The sequence below is a fragment of the Carcharhinus amblyrhynchos genome, chromosome 2 (genome assembly GCF_965287045.1).
Source record: "Carcharhinus amblyrhynchos chromosome 2, sCarAmb.v2.hapA, whole genome shotgun sequence".
In the NCBI taxonomy this organism is placed as follows: Eukaryota; Metazoa; Chordata; class Chondrichthyes; order Carcharhiniformes; family Carcharhinidae; genus Carcharhinus; species Carcharhinus amblyrhynchos.
In genome coordinates, this window is record NC_137325.1 from 85861039 (window position 1) to 85875852 (window position 14814).

Sequence of the window (14814 nt, forward strand, 5' to 3'; positions counted from 1 at the left end):
AAATCATTTTTTAGTATGTGGGTGTCATAGTTAGACTAGCATTTATTGCACATCCGTAACGTCCCTCGGAAGGTGGTGGTGAGTTGCCTTCAACCACTGCAGCCCGTGTGTAGGTGCACCGATAGGGAGTTGTTTTGATTGAGTGGCAATTAAGAAACAGTGATATATTTCCAAATCAGGATAGTGAGTGCCTTGCAGGGGGGAGCTTCAATGTGGTGGTGCACCAGGGTATCTGCTGCCCTTGTCTTTCTCAATCGAGGGTGGCCGAAATTCTTCTATTGTATGTTCTAATGTATGTTACTTCTGTCTAGAAGATCATAACTCCCAGAACAGACAGAAAAACTCCAGAAAAATCAGTGAACATTGTACAGAGGAAGTGAAATATCTGTGTGCAGGTACTGGCCTATGATTGGTTGCTATGATCATGTTGCTAACCATAGCAGCCAATGACTTAGTACGGGAGAAGCATAAAATTGGTTATACATTAGGTTTCAGTTTTGCAGGGACTTACACTTATCCCACTTCAGGGAAAGCTGTCTGCTTAGTTTGAAAAGTGTCACTATATTCAAAGAATACAACTTGAACATGTCCGACTATGAGAAAGCTAGACATTGGCAAGAAATGATTGCTCAAATGAAAACCGCAAAGCTTTTTCTTAACCAAACTATACACATTGTAAGATGGAATTACCACAGCAAACTATATGATTGAACATAAAATTGCCAAAAACAGCAAGCCATTCCACAAGGGAGAATTCATCAAGGAATACTTGGTGACCACTGCTGCAACACAAGAACACAGTTTGAAAATTCTCTATCAAGGCAAACTGTAATGAGATGCATAGAAGAAAACTCAGAGAAACTGGACTAACTGTTGAAAAGCATCAATGAGAGCTGTAATGAGGCATTGTCACAAATTTTGAGTTTGCCTTGGAACTGGCTTCAATGCAGTAAATCAAAAACTTAACAACCGACGAAGATTAGTTGGAACCCACATACTGTTTCAAAACATGGAGTGATTGGAAATGATTGATGAGTATGACCACCAATAGAAGCCCTGACTTGACCTGCAGAAATGCTGATTTGTTGAAAAGAACTCAGGACCCAAGTGAAAGTAATGAACCCAGAGCAGAAAATAAATTTTCTATACTGGATTATTCACCAAGAGGTTCTCTGCAAAAGTAGTCTGAAACCAAGTGATAATGTGGACATAATTATGAAACTTGTCAACTTTATTAGAACAAGAGCGTTAAACCACAGGCAATTTAACTCTTTGTTGAAGAAGTTAGACTCAGAATGCATGGATGTTCTCTAACGTACAAATGTTAAATGGCTTAGTTGAGGAAGTTCTGAAAAGTGTGCTCATTAAAAGGATTGACCATGCTAAATTCTTCCTCAATGCACCTGAACAGGCACCAGAGTGTGGCAATTAGGGGATTTCCAAAGTAACCTCATTGTAGTATTAATATAAGTATTAAGATGACACTAATAAACAAACTTTAAACTTAATCTTGTAGAAGAGTTCAAATGGTGCATTCCTAGCCTACCTTTAGTACCATATTGGCATTAGTTTAATTTAGTATTATAACCAGGAAGGAATCTATTTAGTTTCCAGAATTTTGATGTTTTCCTTTAATAATTTAGGTTGTGGTTTACATACTGCTAAGCACAACAGTAATGATGTCCAATGCTGCTACTGAATCTACACAGTGTGTTTGTACAGTGCAGTGTTAAGTACAAAAATGGTTACATTGTTATCTAGCCACATTAGATAAAATACAAATTTCCTGAAGGGAATAATTAAATGTTTCAAAAAGAAGTCAGGCAATATTTCTTGAAAGTTATCCTCAAGTTTCATCATTTAAACAGACTATGGTGATTCAAATACTACAAAGCAAATGATCAATATAGATGGCCAAACTTGTTTCACGGTTGTCATAGAACTATCAAGTAGCATTGACTAATTTTGCAGCATGTTAATCATTAGCATCCAAGAGCTATACACAGTCTCCTGATTTCATATGATCAGAATTCAAAAGTAAGAATATAACTAAAGACAGTTGCAACAGCTATTTTAACTCTAGAAAATAACTGTGTATCACTACACAAACTCACACATTACAAAATTCACCACTCTGATCAAGTAAGGAAAGTCGTTCACCAGTGCAAGGTACAAGTGCTAAATCATTGCAACTTACAAGTGGCCAAATGTCACTTGGTAGGATATCATTTAGGGGCAGTGAATCATTGCATCATAAAGTTTGTGTTGTCTATGAAAAAGGACAAAGAACAACCTAGGTAAGAATAATCAAAAGCCAACTTCAATGGGGCAAGAATGATTCCAATTTATATGTTCAGATCCAAAGGTTGCCAGGAAAAACTAACTGAACAATGGGATATCTTCAAAAAATAGTTTGGGTACAGTCAAGGTCATTCCCACAAAATGGAAAGAAAGTGCAAACAAATCCACAGCTTCATGGATGATGGTAAAGATTGAGCAGAAGAAAAGGTGTGCTTGGGACAGCTGTTTGGTGGATAGAACAACGAAGATTCAGACTAAATACTTAATCTGAGGGGAAATGAAAAAGCAAATAAGGAAAGACAGAGTAAGAAAAGACACTGGCAGCTAACATAAAGGGGAATTTTGAAGAGAATACAAAGGTATATAAATAGTGAAAGGGTGGCAAGAGGTAGTATGGGGACAACTGGGGACCAAAAAGGAGATTTACACATGCAGTCAGGAGATATAGCTAAGGTATCAAATAAATACTTAAGTACCTGTCTTTACCAAGGGAGATGCTGAGCATGTCATAGTGAAAGAGGAGCTAGACCAGATACTGGTAAGGTTTCAAATTGATGAGAGGGTATTAGATAAGATATCTATGTATGCTTTAAAGTTGATAAGGCACCAGAACCAATGAGATGCAAAGGAAATGGAGGGAAGTGAGATTGGAAATTTCAGAAGCAATGGCCATAATTTCCCAGTCCTCAGGGGATGTGCCAGAAGACTGTAAAATTGCAAATATTATAACTTGTTCAAAAAAATGTAAAGTCCAGCTGCATGTCATTCAGTTTAACTTTGGTGGTATGGAAACTTCAACAAACAATATAAAATTAATGGTCACACAGACAAATGTGGGTTAATTAAGAAAAATCAACATGGATTTAAGAGCCAATCATGTTTAACTTTGGTAACAGAGGATTAATTATGGTAAACTGTTGACATGTGCACATGGATTTCAAAAGGCATTTGACATAGTGCCACACAAGAGAATTATGAACAAAGTTAAAGGGAAATAGCAACATATGAAATTGGTTGCACAGCAAGAAACAGAGTAGTGATTTATAGATGAGTTTTGGAATTGGGGAATATTTGTAGTTGGGTTCCAAAGAAATTCGTGCTATTTGTTAAATATTAATGATACAGACCTTGGTATGGAAGACAATTTCAAAATTTATGGAAGAAATTTGTGGAACTTGGAACAATTGTGATTTGTGAGATGGGCAGTGCAGAACTTCAAAAGGACTTAGACAAATTGTCAGAATGAGTGGACAAGAGGCAGATGAAATTCAATGCAGAGGAATGTGAAGTGAGTCATTTGGTAGAAAGAACACAGAGGCAGAGATAATATATAATGAAGAATAAAGGGGGTGCAGGAGCAGGCAACATAGGCCTATAAGTCAAAGTTGACAGCAGTTTGAGACAGTAATTAATAAAATATACAGTATCCTAGGTTTTATTAATAGGGATACAGAAAGAAATTATATTAAACTTGTACAAAACACTGGTTTGAACTCCACTATTCTGTTTAGTTCTGTACAGCACATTCTAAACAAATGGAGGCATTAGAGCAAATGCAGAAAAGATTCACAAGATGGTTGCAGGGATGAGGAGCTTAAGGTACATAGATAAATTTGAGATGTTGGGACTGTTTTCTTTGGAGAAGAGAAAGTTGACAGAAAATCTCAATAGAGCCATTCAAAATAAGCAGGGGTCTGGATTGAGTGGATAAGAAAAACAGTTCCAATTGATGGAAGGATCAAGAATGAGGATACAGATTTAAGGTAATTGAAAGAAACAATGGGGACATGTGGAGAAATGTTTTCACAAAGTAAAGAGGAGATCTGGAATGTGCTGCCAGAGGGTGTGGTGGAGGCAAGTTCAACTGAGGCATTCAAGACAGCATTGGGTTATTATGCGAAAGGAAGAAAGGTTTCTAGGTGCATTGCTCATTTGGAGAGGTAATGTAGACACAACAAGCCAAATGGCCTCCTTCTGTGTTATAACAATTGTAATTCTGAGTCTGTTGATGTCCAAACGTACAAATTGTAGAGATGAGTACTACAGCCAAACCAACCAGCTTTAATAACAGGTGTGTGTACGTATGTGTGTACAAGAGAGAGCAGTATCCTTAGAGGTCAGTCATTTCATCTATTTATATGTTGCACGACTGCAGAGATCAAAATGAATACAAGTCTAAATGGACACCACTACCTTTTTGAGGAGGAAGAGAATGGTAACCCAGGTTTTAAAAAAAAGTAATATTTTTTCATTTCTTGAAACTCAGATATTCACTGAACTTTGTGTGCCTCATCATTTATTTTCTCATCTACTTTTAGACCCCAATTCTGTACCCATCTGTTGGCCAAGAATGCAGGTGATCGATTTAAACTTCTAAAAGACCACTGTTGTGACCAGCCACAAAAACATTGACAACAATATCTAATGTTTCCTCTCTAGCCACCTTTTCTGAAAGATCATTAGTACCCTGAACAAGGGTAAAGGGAGAGCAGAAGTAGGAGAACACCGTTACACAGATTATTCCATCAAGTATTGGAAAATGAGATACACACGTCACAAAAGTTTGGCATTTGAAGGCAGGTGATTAAAACCAGAAAACTTGTTCAAAGTGATTTAATGTCCAGAGCTAAGAGCCTCCAAGCATCTAACATTGTTTCTGCTGATACACTGCAGGTAGAATTGATCTTGCAAGTTTGATACAAGTTTCAGAACTGTGCTGGCTACTTTATAATCATGGAACATCCACCAATAACAGGATGACAAAATGCCATTTGTTACTACCGATGTGAAATTGTAATTCAGCGTCCTTTTTAACATTTTTTCCTACTTATACAGGCTATTAGGGACACCTTTTTGTGTCCAACCAAATAAACAAAATCAAACTAACTCAAGACATTAATTGAAAAGTCAGGACAGCTTATTTGATAAATGAACTCACGAGTCTCAAGTACACCAATTTAGCTAAAATTTATTTTCATAAAACATTAGTTACATTGACTCACATTCTCTACTCAACACTTGCCCTACTTTCTTGTGCAAACATTGCTGTCTAGTCATAATCACTCATTTTAACACCCATGAACAAAGGTGACAGCATTACTGCTATATACTGTTCTCATTGTGGGAAATCATTACAGAATAATTGAACATTTTAGATTGGTCACAATTTAATTTGATTCTGAACAAAAATACTGACCAAGTTTAAAAAAAAAACAAATCGCAACTATATTTTCAGACTCAAAACTCCATGCTTTAATTGAAAATAAAGTAGCAAGAACCCAAATATACTCTGAGGCATAGTATTTTGTAACATTTTCTGAGTGGTGACAGAAGTGCAACGTCACCTGGGTGTCACTGAAGGTTGGCATGCAGGTACAGCAGGTGATAAGAACATAAGAACATAAGAAATAGGAGCAGGAGTAGGCCATCTAGCCCTTCGAGCCTGCCCCGCCATTCAATAAGATCATGGCTGATCTGTCGTGGCTCAGTTCCACTTTCCCGCCCTCTCCCCATAACCCTCAATCCCTTCTCTTATCAAAAACCCATCAACCCGCTTCTTAAAAATATTTAGCGAGGCAGCCTCCACCACTTCAACGGGCAGAGAATTCCAGAGATTCACCACCCTTTGAGTGAAGAAGTTCCTCCTCAACTCCGTTCTAAACCGCCTCCCCTTTATCTTGAGGCTGTGCCCCCTAGTCCTACTGTCTTTTTTGAGCGGGAAGAGTCTCTCCACCTCTATCCTATCCATCCCATTCATCATCTTATACGTCTCAATGAGATCTCCCCTCATTCTTCTAAACTCTAACGAGTACAAGCCTAGTTTATTCAGCCTCTCCTCATAGCTCAATCCCCTCAACTCCGGTATCAGCCTAGTAAACCTCCTCTGCACTCCCTCCAGGGCCAAAATATCCTTGCGCAGGTGCGGCGCCCAAAACTGCACACAGTACTCCAGCTGCGGCCTCACCAATGCCCTATACAGCTGCAGCAAGACCTCCCTACTTTTATATTCAATCCCCCTCGCTATGAAGGCCAGCATCCCATTCGCCTTCCTGACCACCTGCTGCACCTGCAAGCTGGGTTTTTGCGACTCATGCACAAGGACCCCGAGGTCCCTCTGCACCGTCGCCTGCTGCAGTTTTTCGCCACGTAAGTAATAGTCCTTCCTACCATTCTTCCTACCAAAGTGGACCACCTCACACTTGCCAACATTAAATTCCATTTGCCATTTCCTGGCCCATTCGCCCAGCCTATCTAGATCCTTCTGCAGACTCTCCACACCCTCCGCACAATTTGCCGTTCCCCCAATCTTGGTGTCATCAGCAAATTTCGACACCCTGCACTCGGTTCCCTCCTCCAGATCATCTATATAAATGGTAAATAGCTGAGGCCCCAGCACTGACCCCTGGGGCACTCCACTAGTCACCATCCGCCCAATCTGAATAGCACCCATCGACCCCCACTCTCTGCCTCCTATTTGACAACCAATCCTCTATCCACGCTAACACCCTACCCCCAACTCCATGTCCCCTGACCTTCTGCAATAACCTCTTGTGAGGTACCTTGTCAAAGGCCTTCTGAAAATCCAGAAAGACCACATCCACCGGCTCTCCTCTATCCACTGCCCGAGACACATCCTCATAGAACTCCAGTAAATTTGTCAGACACGACTTCCCTTTAATGAAACCGTGTTGCGTCCGCCCTATCAAGCGATTCCCTTCAAGATGCCTCGCAATTTCCTGCTTAATGACAGATTCTAACATTTTACCTACCACAGACGTTAAACTAACCGGCCTATAATTCCCCGCCTTTTGCCTGGCACCCTTCTTAAACAACGGCGTAACATTAGCCGTTTTCCAATCTTCCGGCACTTCCCCAGAATCCAGCGACGTCTGGAAAATAACCACCAAGGCATCCACTATCACCTCCGCCATTTCTTTCAGAACCCTCGGATGCATTCCATCCGGTCCTGGGGACTTGTCCACAATCAGCCCCTCCAGTCTGTCGAGCACCACCTCTCTAGTAACAGTAATGTCATTAAGACCCTCCATTCCTACCACCTTTCCATCGCTAACACCCGGCAAATTATTCACGTCCTCCTCCGTGAAGACAGAAACAAAAAAGTTATTCAAGACCTTAGCCATATCCCCATCCCCTACCACTAGCTCCCCTTTCTCATCCTCTAAAGGACCAACGTTCACCCTAGCCAGCCTCTTCCTTTTTATATATTTATAAAAACTCTTGCTATCCTTTTTTATATTAAGTGCTAGCCCAGCCTCATAGCTTCTCCTACCCTCCTTTATCAACTTCTTTGTCAATCTTTGTTGACATTTAAACCTTTCCCAATCCTCTTCTCGCCCACTGCTCTTAGCTACTCTAAATTCCTCCGCTTTTAATTTAACACTTTCCTTCACCTCCTTCGTTATCCACGGCTTATTACCTCTCTTCCTACTGTCCTTTTTAACCATCGGAATAAATTTCTGCTGAGCACCAAGAAAGATCTCCTTAAAGATTCTCCACTGCTCCTCAGCAGACCTACCTTCCAACACATTCCCCCAGTCCACATTCGCTAATTCTTCTCTCATCCTACCATACTCCCCTCTATTCAAACAAAGGACGCGCGTCCGGGAACCCACTTTCTCCTCCTCCATCTGCACCAGAAACTCCACCATACAATGATCACTCTCTCCAAGAGGATCCTTCACCGCAAGGTCCCTAATTCTACCCGCCTCATTACATAGCACCAGATCCAAGATAGCTTGCTCCCTCGTCGGCTCCAACACACACTGTTCAAGGAAATTATCCCGGCAGCATTCCAAGAACTCCTCCTCGAGCCCACCTCGTCCAACATGGGTCGACCAATCAATATGCAGATTGAAATCTCCCATAACTACTGCCGTCCCATTCCTGCACGCCGCACTTATTTGCGTGTTAACAGCCCGCCCCACCTCCAGATCATTATTCGGGGGCCTATAGACGACACCCACCAGCGTCTTCCTCCCTTTGCTGTTCCTAATCTCCACCCACAACGATTCCACGTTCTGCTCTTTGGCTCCGATATCATCCCTTGCTACCACCTTGATACTATCCTTAATCAGCAGAGCTACGCCACCCCCTCTTTCCTCCTGCCTGTCCTTCCTAAACACTTGATAGCCCTGTACATTCATCTCCCAGTCCCTGTCACCTTGCAGCCACGTCTCTGTAATGGCCACCAGATCGTATCCATTTGTGTCGATCTGCGCCACCAGCTCATCCACTTTATTCCGAATGCTTCGTGCATTCAGATAAAGCGCTTTCATCCCAGCCTTCACCTGGACCCTATTTGCCGTGATGAGGAAAGCTAGTGACATGCTGGCCTTCAAAGCAAGAGAATTTGAGTATAGGAGTAATGTTGTCTTGCTGCAATTATGCAGGGCCTTGGTGAGGTCACATCTTGAATATTGTGTGCAGTTTTGGTCTCCTAAAGTCTAGGGAAGGACCTTCTTGCTATTGAGGGTGTCCAGTGAAGATTCACCAGACTGATTCCCAGAACGGCAGGACTGACATATGAAGAGAGGCTGGATCAACTGGGCTTGTTTAGAAGAATTTAGAACATAAGAACATAAGAAATAGGAGCAGGAGTAGGCCATCTAGCCCTTCGAGCCTGCCCCGCCATTCAATAAGATCATGGCTGATCTGTCGCGGCTCAGTTCCACTTTCCCGCCCTCTCCCCATAACCCTTAATCCCCTCTCTTATCAAGAACCCATCAACCTGCTTCTTAAAAATATTTAGCGAGGCAGCCTCCACCACTTCAACGGGCAGAGAATTCCAGAGATTCACCACCCTTTGAGTGAAGAAGTTCCTCCTCAACTCCGTTCTAAACCGCCTCCCCTTTATCAGAAGAATGAGAAAGAATTCATAGAAACATAAAACCCTGATGGGACTGGACAGGGTAGATGCAGGAAAAACGTTCTGCGTTTCCCCAACATCAGGAGCAAAGAACCGTAGTCTAAGAATAAGGGCTAAGCCATTCCACTGAGATGAGGAAGAACTTCTTCACTTAAGAGAGTTGTGAGCCTGTGGAATTCTCTATCACAGAAAACTGTTGGGGCCAGTTTGTTAGATATGTTCAAGAGGAAGCTGCACATGGCCCTTGTGGCTAAAGGGACCAAAGGGTATGGAGTGAAGGAGGAATGGGATACAATGAGTGTATGATCAGCCACGATCATATTGAATGGTGGTGCAGGCTCAAAGGGCATACCCCTGCATCTATTTTCTATGCAATCTGCAAAATTTCCATTTACACGGTCCTCTTGTGCGTTCGCTACGTGCTATGTTGTAGCAGTCAAATAAGAAGCAAATACAAGAGCAAGATAAGGTATGGGAATACCTTTGAACAGTACCAAAATGAACAATTTCAGCTTAGATTCAAACTTGACTGGCATGAAGGACATTCAGGACCTCACCTCTACCTAGAAAGCTTTAAAAACATTCTGAAATTCATTCTGTGCAAATATTTGCAATTTGTGATATTATACTTTACATCTACAGTTCACTTCCTCTTAACGAAAAGGTTATCCAATGCAAGTTGAACCTAAGCAATTGCACATGGTGTTTAATAATATATCAAAACCATATTTTCAAATAACTGACCATGCCAGCCACCACGCTTAGAAACAAACTTAAGTGCACTAATGAGTTTCTTGCCTCAATATCCTTGTTAGCAACACCATAAGAATAGGGGGAGACAGGATTCAAAAAAATGAGAATAGTGCAAAAGTAGAAAAGGAGTAACTAATTCTTTTTAAGATTAGCTCCAAATAGTTTGTTAGGTTGCATGTGTTGTGATGATTTTTAGTGCTAACAATGATATCTTGGCCAAACAGTGCGACTAGAAAATATGTTAAGGTAGGCAATTTTGAATAAATGCTGTAATTAGTACTGTATGAAAACCAGCTAGTATGATCCATTTGAAAGATATATTACTATGTATTGTGTACAACACACGTTTTCTGGTGAAGCCTTTAAGTGTCTATAAAGGTCAGAAATAAATTGTATTCAGGAAAACACAAAGTATTCAAAGTAGAAGTACAATTCAAGCTGCAACCTGTATGTAAACTGACCCCATGGTCCTCAGTACAATTCATGTTACCCTGCATAATGCAGTACTTTCTGCCCGTTTTTGTCAAATTCAATGCAAAAATTAAAAAGGATTGAAGTAAGTGGAAATAAATTAAGACTTGAAGAAAAAAGCTGAAAGCACTAAAATGTGTAAAAGGGATAGCTCACGTTTACTGTTAATAAATAGATGCATATATTGGTAACTTCAAACGGATACCATAAATAATCCAATTTCACAAAAGTTAAAAAGGACACACTACAAAGTTCACACGTGCAACATCTACTGCCATGCAAATGTTATACCCAATTACCCCTAGTGGCCATTTTCATAGTCTATCTTGTGTGTTTAGCCTGTCAGAAGTGTTCAAAACAGTAGTAACCGTCCCTTTATTAGAAAGCTTCATTCTAAACATTATAATTGAGTCATACTAAAATTAAACAAACATTATGACTTTAATTCGTTATTTTTCGCTAAAAAATTATGATAAATTGTTAAAGTATCCACAATGCGTTTCCAGAGCGATGAATTTAATTTTTATATAGTAAGTAACATTTACCATTAATATTTTGTCAACTTCTATTTTAATATACTGCACTACGGCGTCAATGAAAACACGGTCTTCGAAAATAAAGCTGGCGCAAGCTGAGGCGACACTTGATAACGACAGCAACTTCGCACTTATTCACCGACTGTATTTGAGCAAAGGGGATGTGAAAGTTTCAACTAGCAATTCAATAATATGGAAAAGGATAAGTTACACCTGGGGGCGGGATCCCAAAAATAAAATCCCCCACGTCCAAAAAATGTACAGCCTACATTGATCGCTCAATCTGCAGAATGTGTGTTAGTCTTAAAGTAAGATCGGGAAAATGGGAGTATATATAGAGTGTTTATTACAGATAAACACACAGTGAGTCAGTTCATTGACCTCACCTCATTGACTTTAAAAATCATGCTCTGAAATTCACCGCGCCTACAGATTTGTAAAAAAACATATTTCACGCACAATTTATTGCGAAATTAGAACACAAGTTGTTGGATAGTGCAGCACAAGCTTGGCCGATTTTTTCTGAGGATTAAAAAGACATCCTACTTCCTCTTTCAACAACTCTGAGCTTCAAGTAATGACCGTTTTAGCCGGGCTCCATCTGACACTTACCGTTTTTACTGGGTGTGTGTGGGTGGATGGACTGACTCTCTCTCTCTCTCTCTCCCCTTGTTTAATGACACATCTTCACTCAGACCTCACCCCGCAGAGAGTTGAAGAGCGGTCAGGAGAGTTAGTCAATGCCCTTGTCAGAGGCGGCCAGCCGCCGCCGCCGCCGCCAGTCAGAGGTTTTATCTTCTCTGCCTTCTCTTCCTCTCTCAGAGGCCGCCGCTGGCTCTCAGTGTCCGGGCGAGACGCAGCAGCAGCAGGTCGGAGGCGGCCAGGTACGAGTCTCGATCACTCCGCTGCTCGCAGATCGCCCTCGGCGGGGAATTAGCTCCACAGGACGGAGAGGCGGTGCGAGGAGCGCAAGCACACACCATCCCGCCGCCGGCCTGATCACCGCCGTGACATGAGCCGGGCCGCCCGGGATACGAGGCCGTCCTCCGCGCTCACGCGCGCCTGCCCCTTTGTGACGCGGGCTCGGCCGAGCCGCCAAACCGTTAACCGTTAGTCGCGCTGTACTCGCGCTACGTTCTCCTCCCCTCGCGCTCCGCTCCGACTGGGGAAAGGACAGCAGCGCCACCCGGAACTGAAACCACGGCGGAACCATCCACGTCATTGCAGAGGGCTGGGGAAAGCTGTGTGTGTTACTCAACACTTCCGTTCGGACTTTCCCTGTCTCTCTCACGCATCTCCGAATTTATTACTTTTTTTAAATTTGAGAATCTCCTTTGGTGAGAGTAAAGGGAGCATTAACACTTCATTAACACTTGATTTATCCCATAGATTTTTTTTGCACACTTTCGTTCGTGGACATGCGAAACTGCAAACAGCTCAAAATAAAAGAAGTTACAGCACCTTCGCAAAGCTGAAAGTGCTGGAAATCTGTATTTAAAACAAGGAAATGTCAGGAATAAATACCAGCCCTCGAGTATGAGTACAACCCGAGAAATAAGCATGATGTTGGCGTGGGAGGAGACAACATTTTGATGATGTGGTTAATAATGCATCGACTGGCCCTCCCAGGCTGCTTAATACAGGAATTTAGGATCAAGAATCAGAAATGGAGCCCCAACAGCCCAGTCCGGTATTTAATGTGAATTTCTGATCTGAGATCCATTGGCCCAGATCATCAGGTCTCCGAAAGGTCGTACTTCGGAGGTTCTCCAGAAGATGCTCTTGGGGACCCCTCGGAAGTCCCCAATTTCCGAGACTCTGGGAATTGCCCGTGAAATTCAACGACTGACTGGAAATTCCTTTGCGTCCGGAATTCTCTCATAATGTCCAAAACTCTGAATTCAAGTTGGAGAGTTTGAATGGTTGTAACTCGCTTACCTGGAGAGATGCCCTGGAAATGTTAGGAGAAAACCGTATCTAACTCCAGGCTAACAATCGATCACTGGCCCACCGATCCCCTTCAAACTGTCTTACCTTCCGACTCCTCCGGACCTTCCAACTCCTCCCCAACCGACTAACTCGATCTGATTCTCTGACCCAACTTCACCACCCTACCCCACCCTGTCACCCTACCCAGTTGACACCTTACCCAGACTACCACCCTTCCATTTGCCACCTCATCGATTTGCCTTACTCACGCGCATTCAGTAACATAGTGAAAAGCTATGTAAATATTCCAGAGCTTATCACTGTTAGTAAATGAAGACTTATCAAAATACGGCAGCGAGTGCTGTAAAAGGTGGGGAGGGGTGGTTGACTACACATGATGAATCTGCGCTATGAAGAAGGATTTCCAGAATAGCTATACTCCCCATTTCTAAAGAGACCGCGTTTGGAAGTCTGGGCCAGAAATGTAGAGTTACGACGCTGTGTGATTACATTTTAGCCCTAATTCTATATTTCCTAACCAATGGAAATAATTTCTCTCTCTGATATCAAATTTCCTCAATATATTGAAAACTTTGATTAAATTATCTCGATCTTCTCAATCCCAGTGAATACAATCTTAGTTTGTGTACAAATAAAAGCAAAATATTGCGGATGTTTGGAATCTGGAATAAAAATAGAAAATGCTGCAAATACACAGTGACAAGCAGCATTTGTGGAGAGAAAGCAGAGTTAATATATCAGGTTGATGGCCCTTCATCAGAACTGGGAAAAATTAGAAACAAAAACAGAAAATGCTGGACAATCTCAACAGGTTTGACAGCAACTGAGTCTTCTCTCTCCAAAGATACTGTCAGATCTGCTGAGATTTTCCAACATTTTCTGTTTTTGTTTCAGATTCCAGCATCCACAGTAATTTGTTTTCATCTTAGTAGGAAAAGTGAGAAATGTAACAGGTTTTAAAGGTGCAAATGTTGGAAAAAAAAGGAAGATCTCTGATAGGTTGGAAAACAGGGCAGAATAAAAACAGTGCGTGCTGCCAGGCCAAAGGATGATATAAATAAAGAAGCAAAGGACATACCTGGAGAGGTCCATCTCCAATCCTATACCTTTCTCAACTTCTCTGTTCTCCATTTCTGGAGATGGGTTATCAACCAATAGCCTGTTGTTGGGGAGAAAATCCTAGTAGGTTAGAGACAATTTTAAACCATCAGACATTTAAGACACTACCAGAACTACAAGTATTGAGTTAAATTACTCTAAATCAGACTTATAAGCTAACAAGGGAACAGTTTATACATGTGAATGCAGTGAGAGATTTAAAACAAGTGATTATGATTTTAATATTTTAAATGTATTAACTATATTTTATAAAGTAATTTTGAACTTTAACCAAAAGCAGGTTGCTGCAAGGCATGATGATATGGGAACATAGAGACAGAACCACTTTGTTAGAAAAGAATGAAACCTCGGAGTGTGCAATTTCTTACCAGTGAGAGTTGCCAACAGCAAAGTTTTCAAGGCATCTTCATGAATAGGATTAATTCACTGCCCAGATAAGACAGGCCTTCCCAGATGTGAGAACATGCACTTGTCTGGTTTGGCCGGTGCCATGGAGAAAACTGGTGGGAATATTATCTTTGATCTTTGTAGCTTGGGTCTGGGATTGCTAATCAATAGAAAAAGTTGAGTCAGGAACAGGGGATAGAAGCATCCAGATTCTATGGATCAATGAAATCCCATTATGTCAGAGGGTAAAATGCAATTGGCTATGTTATGTTGGTATATGACGTGTTATTAATGATTTATGTGTATTGAAGATGATTGATTCAAAGCTAATGAAAGGTGGGAGAATTTGAAATGAAAAATCTATAATTGATCTATCCTAAGCTTTGTATGTCAGAGTTATTGGAGAGGTCA

At 41.4% G+C, this 14814-nt stretch overlaps 1 protein-coding gene across 3 annotated transcripts in view; it reads right to left on the reverse strand.

Moving 5' to 3' along the window:
* galnt1 (UDP-N-acetyl-alpha-D-galactosamine:polypeptide N-acetylgalactosaminyltransferase 1) overlaps nt 1-14798 on the reverse strand; it is a 133019-nt gene extending 118221 nt beyond the window's left edge. For 2 of the 3 annotated variants that reach the window (XM_080208635.1, XM_080208643.1), the window contains exon 1: nt 11560-12126. The gene's annotated coding sequence lies outside the window, so the exon portion shown is untranslated. Of the gene's footprint in view, nt 1-11559; nt 12127-12981 lie in introns of those variants that run through there. The other variant, XM_080208651.1, reaches the window with a different exon arrangement.
* Nucleotides 14799-14814: the final 16 nt, after the last annotated feature.